Here is an 11,135-nt window from a genome sequence, read left to right as displayed (position 1 = left end):
TACCAGCACCAGTAACCTCCACTGGTCTAACAGGAAATTTAAAAACAATTGGTCCATCACTATCAGTATCAATATCTAATGGCTCATCTACTAGCTTAACAAAAGCTATAGTCTTTCATTTCTTTCCACCTACACTCTCCTTGATGCTTTTAAATAGTGTGCACTTCCTTCCTCCACCTGGTTTCTCCAATGATTTAGGTGAGGGTGAACCAATCTTTAAACCTGATTGTCTCTGAGACACATTAGTCCTAGCTATTGGTTTTAACTTTGCAACTGATTTTTTTTGAGAAGAATCAGAAGTGATGTGGTGTTTAGATTTGGTCATTTTAAGAGATACGCTTGAGGTCAGGAATATGATTGGATGTGTCATGTTTCATAGTGTCAGGATTTTGAAAAGTGTACTTGTGAGGCATTTTGTTAGACAATAACACCCACAATTCCCTTGGTAGAATTGTATCTCTCCTAAAAGTATCTTTCCTTTTTGCTAAATCAATCAGAGATTTAAAATTGATTTGAAATATCATTAACAATTCATCTTTTTCAAAACTTTTATCAGGCAAAAGATATGTAAAAATCCATTGTAAGAACGTAGTATAACCTACACCACCAGCTTTATCACTAAATCTAGCTATCAGGAATTACATAATAGTATTACCATAATCAAAGGCATGACCATGTAATAATGAGTAACCTGTCTGCAGTGAAGATAATGGAAGGGCAACAAAGTTAGATACCTTATTCAGAAAAGCTCTGCTTATACAGTCAAAGTAGAAATTCCATTCTTTTCTTAGCTTGGTTCTGTATATCTCCTGAGCCTTGGTGAACTCAATGCTATGGCCAATCTGTTAGGGCGAAATCACGCACTAATATTCACGCAAGTATACGCGTTCGCAAGTAATATAGAATACTTTCTAGTTCGTTCCCTCAGAGACTCAGACTAATTTATTGTCTAATTTAACTCACTCACCAATGTATGACTACTTCTCAATGTTAAGATAATAACACTTAAAATTGTTGATTAAATATTAACTATAATTAACTACTTAATTAACCACTTAACTAACACTTCAATTTATCAATAATAAAACACTCATGAGATCACAACTTCATTATTACTTCCTTCTAAAGCCATAGTTATTACCTTTAGCATGTGACAGTGATGATATTAATCGAATAACACGAAAATGATAAAAGCCAACTTTCATTGTACTAATACCATTCTACCAAACATCCACAATTAAGATAGAAGTTGAATAGTCATCAATTATGTTGAGTTCCTATATGTCTACAGAAATTGACAACACAACGATTTAAGCACAAGTTATCCTTTTTTGATTACATAGGGCAAATAAAACTGTTAGAGTTACCCACTAATCATGCACAACGTACATGAACCTATGCTAGCATGGCAAGTTCTAAATCTCAAGATCCACCGTCGCTTCACAAGAGATTAACACCCTATCTTATATGTTCGCGACGCACATAAGACGAATACGCACAACCAATACTAGATATCATGCAATCATCACATACTAAATTATTAAACAATTAACTAAAGAATTCCATAATAAATCCGTTGCAACCCCATGATCACGATTAGCCCATAATAGAACTTATCGCCATCATGGGTTCATATGAAATCATGATAAACAAACACAAGAAAATAATAACTAAACTAATTATATTAAAACAGAGTACGTCACAAGAGTAAATAAGTCAAAGCAAGAAAACTAGCATCCAACGTTACAACGAAACAGAAATCACAAGAATATATGCTTCCTCTTCGTTGCTGTGTGCTAAATCGGTCTTCTTCCTTATCTCTTTCGCTTCTTGCAAAACACAATCTAAAACATAATCTCCTCTTAATACTCTATGAAAACATCTCAAATATACCTATATAATAGTCCCATAAAACTCAGATTACATAGAAGTTGGAAGCCAAACAGAAGTAGAAGTCTAAAATAATATATCTTTTTCCCCGACCCTGCGCGGCCGCTCAGCATTTCTGCGCGGGCGCGCAAGGCTGCTGCGCGGCCGCTCAGCATTGCTGCGCGGGCGCGCAGGACCCTACTGGAAAATTTCCAGGCTTGCTCCGTTTCTTCACCGTAATCTGCCCGTTCTTTTCCTCTCTCAATGGTGAACACATGCCAAGGCTTATTCTTGATGATTCCTCCTCCGAAATGCAACTAATACCCTAAAATGCATAAACACTAGAAAAACGCATCAAATACACAAAATACTTGATTTCAAGACACCAATTTAAGCCATTTTAAGACGTTCTAAGTGGTATAAAATGCCACTTATCACACCCCCAAACTTAAATCGATGCTTGTCCTCAAGCGTCACAGACTCAAAACAAATAAAAATATGCATGAATGCAATCTATATGAAAATGCAATGATCCCCCTTACTACAATTAACCAACCAAATTTCCACGTCTCAACGAATGCAGTTAGACACTAAAGATCTATAAACTCATGCAAACGGACATACCGCCAGAAACGTGGTGTGTGCAAATGCTTAACAGATATGCTTTGGAACTGGACCAATTACTATGACTAGACTATCCTCAAGGCAATCCTACGATTATACAAAGAATAAAAATTCTAGGCACAAAGTGATATACAACACTACAAGAACTCTGGAGCTTACTACGGAATCGTGCTTTTTATTTACAACTCAAATGCTTATTTGACCGTGCAATGAGTGAGGTTCACAAAAGACTTATACAATGGTATCCATGTAACGAGCGTTAGGTTAGCGGATCCCAGACTCTAAAAGCCTTAGGTCACTAGGCACAAAGTCCCCTAAGAACTTAATAACTCGAATACCAAAGAGCCCACTCTTGATCAATTATGCAATTTTTTTTTTTTTTAATAACTCTGAGCAAGTGCGTTTCGCTCCATCTTGCTCAACCCTAGACTACTCGCATAACATGCGAGCCGGCTACTAGCCATTTGACGCCTAGCCACAACTAGCAACAAATTCCATTTTTACTCCATTTTTTTTCTTTTTTATGCCTTTACCACTAAGAACCTATTATCAAATTCTAAGCATAATAAATAGATTATCCTCGAAAATAATCAGATCATAACAACAATCTAGTCCTTAAGCATTCTCTAAGACTTAGTGATAATACAAGTGCTTCTAGCATGCATATCAACCTACACAACTTAATATCACTTTAATGCTATCACTACACTCGCATCAATATCACAAGTCAGTCGATAAATCATTGCAAAAGGGATCATGGTATATGCATGAGCTATATGATATGACAAACAAATAAAGCTATATATAAAAAAAAACTATATGGCAAAAATTATGCAACTATATGAACTAACTATCATGAATATGCAGCTATATGACACACACAAAATATTCCTTAACTACCACCCCCAAACTTAAAATCTTCACTGTCCCCAGTGAAGGTAGTAGAAAGGAACACAGGGTATACCTACTCGGAGTCATCATCATCATCACCCTCAGTGGGTGGAGTATCAGGCGGCGGGTATGCAGAGTCCTCACCAAAAACTGGCCACTGGATATCAGCTCCAAGGCCTCGAAAAGCAGTCCCTAACGTAAGAGTGAGCTCCTGAGCAAACCTGCTCTGCGTCTCATACATGGCATCCATCCGCCGTGAAAGCCTCCTATACTGGGCATCACCCATCCCAGCACCCTCCTGAGCTCTCGAAGAACTAGCCTCACCACGCCCTGGCCTGGCCATAGTAGCACCTCGTGCTGGACGCCCTCCTGGAAGACGATAACCCAGCCCATGCTCCTCAGGCTCACCACCGGTCCACTCCTGCATCCCATTCAGAGTGCCAGAATCTATCGGAGCTGCTGGCAACTGCAACTGCTCATGAGCCGGCCAGTTCACTCCTACTGCTCGGCATAGCTTTGTAACCGTGGATGCATAAGGGATGTTCATATGCTTTGCTCCCCTCAAAAACTTCAGAATTCCTTGGTAGATAAACTCACCAAGGTCCACATAGTATTCCTCATTCAGAATTCCCCACAACAGCTGTTCTCTCTCAACTGTGACCTCGTGTGCATGTGAAGAAGGCAAAATATTAGCACATATAAATGCATTCCATGCACGGGCATACCTGTTCATGGCGATCACCGGAAAGTGACGATACTCATTATTGGCTGGACTGCGGTTCCAAACTGTGCCCGGTCGACAGAGAGTCGCACAAATCAAATCCAAGTCAAAGTCCTCAGCAGTCTTTTCATTCCAGTTCTCCTCCTCGGGCTTCCTCTCTCGCTGTCCAATCACACGGCGAATCGCCGCAGGATGATAATCAACCGTCAGCCCACGAACTACAGAAAACCCATTCTTTTCAGCCTTCACGTTCGCGTAGAACTCGCGAACAACACTCATCGGTACTGCTTCGGGTGACTCACAAAAAGCTATCCACCCCTTCTCTGCAATCATGGGCAACAACTCACCATCCCTCCCTGATGGTAAAAACCCCCTCTCCTTCAGAATCGGCTTCCCCAACAGCCTAGTGTACTCCTCCTCCGCGGCTCTGTCAGTTAACCGAGGCCTTGCAGCAGTACCCCTTGATGAATCAGCAGTAGGAACTGTGCTGCTGCTGTCAATAGTGCGTGCTCTCTTGGGTGCCCTTCATTTATGAATAAAAGTGTGTAAGAACTGATTTTTAATGTTTATGAGCGGGTTTAAGTGTAGGAAGTTGTGGGAGATATGTAGGATAGGTGTATGTATATATAGGGTGTGGAGTAGGTTAAATTAGATTAGGAGTGGGGTTGAGGGATAAAATAATGGGGTAATGGGAAAAGAATTCGTGGGTTTATGGGCTGTGATGGGTTTTTGTGTTTTTTTTTTTTTTTTTTTTTTTTTTTTTTTCTGAACTGCAAAAAATTTTCTGGAACTCGACCCCTGCGCGGCCGCTCAGCATTTCTGTGCGGGCGCGCAGAGGGTCTCTGGAATTTTTTTTTTCAGCCCCTATTTTCTGATTTTTTTGTGTTTTTGGATAGGTTATTAACTTCTAAGGGTTCCTGTAACAACAATTCATGGGTTGCCTCCCACGCAGCGCTTCTTTTTCGTCATTAGCTTGACGTTCCGTACCTTTCTCAAATAGTCAACAAAATGGCACTAACCACCTCTCGGTTTGCCATGTCCCCATAGTAGTGCTTCAACTGCTGACCGTTAACCTTGAATGCTTGGTCCAAATCATTCTCAAAAATTTCCACCGCTCCATGTGGAAACACAGTTTTGACAATAAAAGGTCCAGACCACCTTGATTTCAACTTCCCAGGAAAAAGTCGGAGCCGAGAGTTGAATAACAGAACTTGTTGCCCTGGCACAAATAACTTAGGATGTAGCTTCCTATCGTGCCACCTCTTCACCTTTTCCTTATACATTTTGTTATTCTCGTACGCTTGAAGTCGAAATTCATCAAGTTCATTAAGCTGAAGCATTCTTTTCTTACCAGCTGCATCTAAATCCAGGTTCAATTTCTTCAATGCCCAGTAGGCCTTATGCTCAAGCTCTGCCGGTAGATGACATCCCTTACCGTACACCAACTGAAACGGTGACATCCCAAGTGGAGTTTTGTATGCTGTTCTGTAAGCCCAAACAGCTTCATCGAGCTTTAAAGACCAATCCTTCCTTGACGGAAAAACAACCTTCTCTAGAATGCGCTTTATCTCTCTGTTAGACACTTCCGCTTGACCATTTGTTTGCGGATGATAGGCAGTAGCTACTCGATGATTCACATTATAACGCTGCATCATAGAAGTGAACTTACGGTTGCAAAAATGCGATCCTTCATCACTTATGATTACCCGAGGTGTTCCAAACCTTGTGAAAATTTGCTTATGAAGAAAATTTAGCACTGCCTTTGCATCATTTGTCGGTAAAGCTTTAACTTCGACCCATTTTGAGACATAATCGACTGCCAGCAAGATGTACTGATTATTGCAAGACGAGATAAAAGGCCCCATGAAATCGATTCCCCATACATCAAAGACCTCGACTTCAAGCATCATATTTAATGGCATCTCATCCTTCCTTGACAAATTTCCCACTCTTTGGCAACGATCACACCTTAAAACAAACTGATGAGCATCCTTGAACAAGGTAGGCCAGAAAAAACCTGCTTGCAGAATACGAGCTGCCGTCTTCTCACCTCCATAGTGTCCACCATAAACCGTGGAATGGCAGTCTCGTAATATCCCCTCTGTCTCACAGAACGGGATACATCTCCTGATGATCTGGTCAGCTCCCTGTCTAAACAAATATGGTTCATCCCACATATACCACTTCACCTCATGCAGAAACTTCTTCTTTTGCGCGGATGTCAAATTAGGAGGCATTATATTGTTGACAAGATAGTTTACAATATCTGCAAACCATGGTTCTTCCTCCTGAATTGCAAACAACTGCTCATCCGGAAAAGATTCATTGATTAACGTCCTATCTTGTGAAGTAGAATCGGGATTCTCCAACCTAGAGAGATGGTCAGCTACTTGATTCTCAGTACCTTTTCTATCTTTGATCTCTAACTCAAATTCTTGAAGTAAAAGCACCCAACGAATGAGTCTCGGCTTCGAATCCTTCTTAGAAACCAGATAGCGAATAGCTGCATGATCAGTGAATACTGTCACTTTTGTACCAAGCAGATAAGATCAAAATTTCTCAAAGCCAAAGACTATAGCCAAAAGCTCCTTCTTAGTAGTGGTGTAGTTCAATTGGGCCCCATTTAAAGTCTTACTCGCATAGTAGACCACATAGAAGAGATTTTTCTTGCGCTGTCCCAGAACTGCACCTACCGCATAATCACTCGCATCACACATCATCTCAAACGGTTCTGTCCAATCTGGTGCTGTAATAACTGGTGCCGTGATCAAACTCTCCTTGAGAGTCTCGAATACTGCCAAACATTCATCATCAAATTTGAAAGGCACATCTTTCTCAAGTAAATTGCACAACGGCTTAGATATCTTTGAAAAATCCTTGATGAATCGCCGATAAAAACCCGCATGACCGAGAAAACTACGGATTCCTTTCACCGAATTAGGTGGGGGAAGATTTTCAATGACTCCCACCTTGGCCTTGTCCACCTCCAGACCTTTGCTAGAGACCTTATGCCCAAGGATAATGCCTTCACGCACCATAAAATGACATTTCTCCCAATTAAGCACCAAATTAGTTTCCACGCATCTTTTGAGTACGGCGCGCAGATTATTTAAACATTCATCATATGAGTGTCCAAAGACGGAGAAGTCATCCATGAACACTTCGACGTTATTTCCAATCATGTCAGAGAATATAGCCATCATACATCTCTGAAAGGTGGCCGGGGCGCCACATAACCCAAACGAAACTCTACGAAAAGCAAATGTGCCAAATGGACAAGTGAAGGTAGTCTTTTCCTGATCCTCTGGTGCAATACAAATCTGATTATACCCGGAATAACCATCCAGAAGACAAAAATACTCATGTCCCGCCTATCTGTCAAGCATTTGATCAATGAATGGGAGAGGGAAGTGATCCTTCCTTGTGGCTTTGTTCAATTTTCTATAATCCATGCATACTCTCCATCCTATAACTGTTCGAGTAGGGATGAGCTCATTCTTTTCATTTGCGACCACAGTGATACCTCCTTTCTTAAGAACACATTGTACAGGGCTCACCCACGAGCTGTCAGAAATAGGATAAATGATGCCTGCATCTAGCCATTTCAGAATTTCTTTCTTCACCACCTCCTTCATGATCGGGTTCAGTCTTCGCTGCTGTTCCACAGTTGGCTTACTACCTTCCTCTAACAGAATTTTATGCATACAATATGAAGGACTTATCCCCTTGATGTCTGCTATGGTCCATCCTATAGCCGATTTGAATTCTCTCAAAATCCTTAAGAGCTTATCTTCCTCACTACCTGAAAGGTCAGCTGAAATAATAACAGGTAACGTAGATGAATCACCTAAAAAAGCATACCTCAAGTGTTCAGGTAATGGTTTAAGCTCCAAGGTAGGTGCTTCCTCTATTGATGGTTTGAGCTTCCCTTCAGCATTCTTAAGGTCAGAAGTACTAAGAGATTCAAATGGTATGTCGAGCTTTCGCTTCCATGGAGAAGCGTTCAGATATTGTAATTGCTCGTTGCTATCTTCATCATCGCTGTCAAAATCCCCCACTAAGGCCTTTTCCAATGCATCAGACATTAGCATGTGATCGAGTTCCGAAGTAACCGCAGAATCAATCACATCCACTTTTAAGCACTCCTCATCTTCTGTAGGGAATTTCATTGCCTTGAATACGTTGAAGGTCACATCCTGATCTTGGACCCGCATAGTAAGTTCCCCTTTTTGCACATCTATTAAGGTACGGCCAGTAGCCAAGAAAGGCCTCCCCAAGATTATGGGAATCTTCTTATCTTCCTCAAAATCCAGAATAACAAAATCTGCAGGAAAGAAGAGCTTATCCACCTTGACGAGCACATCCTCAACTATGCTCCTTGGGTAAGTAATGGAACGGTCTGCCAATTGTAGCGACATGTATGTGGGTTTTGGATCAGGCAGATCCAGCTTTTTAAAGATCGACAACGGCATTAGATTAATGCTTGCTCCCAAATTGCAAAGGCACTTGTCAAAAGTTAGATTGTCAATGGTGCAAGGAATGGTGAAGCTTCCTGGATCTTTCAGTTTTGGTGGTAACTTTTGCTGCAGAACAACGCTGCATTCTTCCCTGAGAGCAATGGTTTCAAGGTCATCCAGTTTCACCTTCCTTGAAAGAATAGTCTTCATAAACTTCGCATAACTAGGCATTTGTTCCAGAGCCTCAGCGAAAGGTATATTGATGTGAAGTTTCTTGAACACCTCCAGAAACTTCCCGAACTGTCTATCCAGCTTTTGTTGCTGCAATCTCTTAGGAAAAGGTGGTGGAGGATAGAGCTGTTTCTCCCCTGTATTAGCCTCAGGCAGAGTGTGTTCAACAGTAGTCTTCCTTGGTTCCGCCGCTTTCTCCTTTTGTTTAGATTCTTCATCTCTAACTTCAGCTTCGACTTCTTTTGCCTTTTCAGCATCAGCTACTTTTCCAGACCTCAAGGTAATATCCTTGACTTGCTCTTTAGCTTCCTTCCTGCCTGGTACTTCCGTGTCACTTGGAAGAGTGCCAGGTTGACGATTGAGCACTGCATTGGCTAATTGACCGATTTGATTTTCCAAGGTCTTGATAGAAACCGCCTGACTCTTGCACAACAGCTTAAGTTCCTTAAAATTAGCACTAGTAGGTGCAGCTGCACTTCCCTGTTAAGGATATGATTGCCTTATAGCATACTGCTGTGGTTGCTGGAATCCAGGTGGGTTAAACTGTTTACTCACTCCTTGCTGATATGGTGGCTGAATAGCATTCTGAATATTCCCCCAGCTGAAATTTGGATGATTTCTGTTGTTAGGATGATAGGTCGCTGGCACAGGCTGCTGTTGTCGCTGATAATTATTCACATATTGAACAGATTCGTTGACAAGAGAACACTGATCCGTAGCATGAGAACCTGCACAAAGCTCACAAACCATAGCTATTTGATTAACTCCATACGTAGCCAAAGAATCAACCTTTATTGATAGCGCTTGGAGCTGGGCTGCAATAGCGGTGGCTGCATCAACTTCCAGAATACCTGCTACCTTGCCTGATGTCATCCTCTGAGTTGGGTTCTGATGCTCATTTGCAGCCATCGTCTCGATAAGATTGTACGCCTCAGTATAGCTTTTAGCCCATAAGGCGCCTCCAGCTGCTGCATCGAGCATGGGCCGAGATTGGGCCCCCAAACCATTATAAAAACCAGTGATTACCATCCAATCCGGCATTCCATGATGTGGACATTTTTTCAACATTTCCTTGTAGCGTTCCCAAGCCTCGCACATAGATTCTGTAGGTTGCTGCGCAAACTGAGTAAGAGCACTCCTCATAGCAGCAGTCTTTGCCATTGGATAAAACTTCACAAGAAACTTTTGCGCAAGATCTTGCCACGTAGTGATTGACCCAGCTGGTTTAGAATGTAACCAGTCTTTAGCTTTATCCCTCAGTGAGAATGGGAAAAGCCGCAACTTGATAGCCTCATCAGTCACGCCATTATACTTAAAAGTGCTGCAGATCTCGACAAAATTCCTTATGTGCATGTTGGGGTCTTCAGTTGCCGCTCCTCCAAAAGAAACAGAATTCTGCACCATCTGAATAGTGCCCGACTTGATTTCAAAGGTGTTAGCTTGAATAGCTGGATGAAGGATGCTTGACTGAATGTCATCAATTTTAGGCCGAGAAAAATCCATAAGAGCTGGATCAGCTTGAACAATACGATCTCCCATGTTTACTGGTTCTTTCTGCTCAGTTCCTGAATCCGAATCCTCAAAATCTAACTTCTCTGGTGTATCAAGAACTTCGTCTTTCTCCTCAGCTGTATCTAAGGTCCTCTTGCGAGCACGAGAACGAGTTTGCATAAACGCTTGCTAAAGTACCTGAAACACAACCGAAAAGAGTAAGTAACTACTATGTCCTAATCACTGAGTCCTAATGACCAATGATGGTAAGTACATAAACTAAACAAATACGCCGAGTCCCCGGCAGCGGCGCCAAAAACTTGTTAGGGCGAAATCATGCACTAATATTCACGCAAGTATACGCGTTCGCAAGTAATATAGAATACTTTCTAGTTCGTTCCCTCAGAGACTCAGACTAATTTATTGTCTAATTTAACTCACTCACCAATGTATGACTACTTCTCAATGTTAAGATAATAACACTTAAAATTGTTGATTAAATATTAACTATAATTAACTATTTAATTAACCACTTAACTAACACTTCAATTTATCAATAATAAAACACTCATGAGATCACAACTTCATTATTACTTCCTTCTAAAGCCATAGTTATTACCTTTAGCATGTGACAGTGATGATATTAATCGAATAACACGAAACTAATAAAAGCCAACTTTCATTGTACTAATACCATTCTACCAAACATCCACAATTAAGATAGAAGTTGAATAGTCATCAATTATGTTGAGTTTCTATATGTCTACAGAAATTGACAACACAACGATTTAAGCACAAGTTATCCCTTTTTGATTACATAGGGCAAATAAAACTGTTAGAGTTACCCACTA

General features: G+C 41.0%; 1 non-coding gene across 1 annotated transcript; it reads left to right on the top strand.

Annotated features, from left to right (window-relative positions):
* Positions 1–9,832: 9,832 nt before the first annotated feature.
* Positions 9,833–9,939, top strand: LOC141687683 (small nucleolar RNA R71). The gene has a single exon (XR_012561171.1). It is a non-coding gene; the product is annotated as a small nucleolar RNA R71 (small nucleolar RNA).
* Positions 9,940–11,135: the final 1,196 nt, after the last annotated feature.

Source organism: Apium graveolens, chromosome 9 (assembly GCF_009905375.1).
Source record: "Apium graveolens cultivar Ventura chromosome 9, ASM990537v1, whole genome shotgun sequence".
NCBI classification, from domain to species: Eukaryota; Viridiplantae; Streptophyta; class Magnoliopsida; order Apiales; family Apiaceae; genus Apium; species Apium graveolens.
This window is presented reverse-complemented; position numbering and strand designations above follow the sequence as displayed.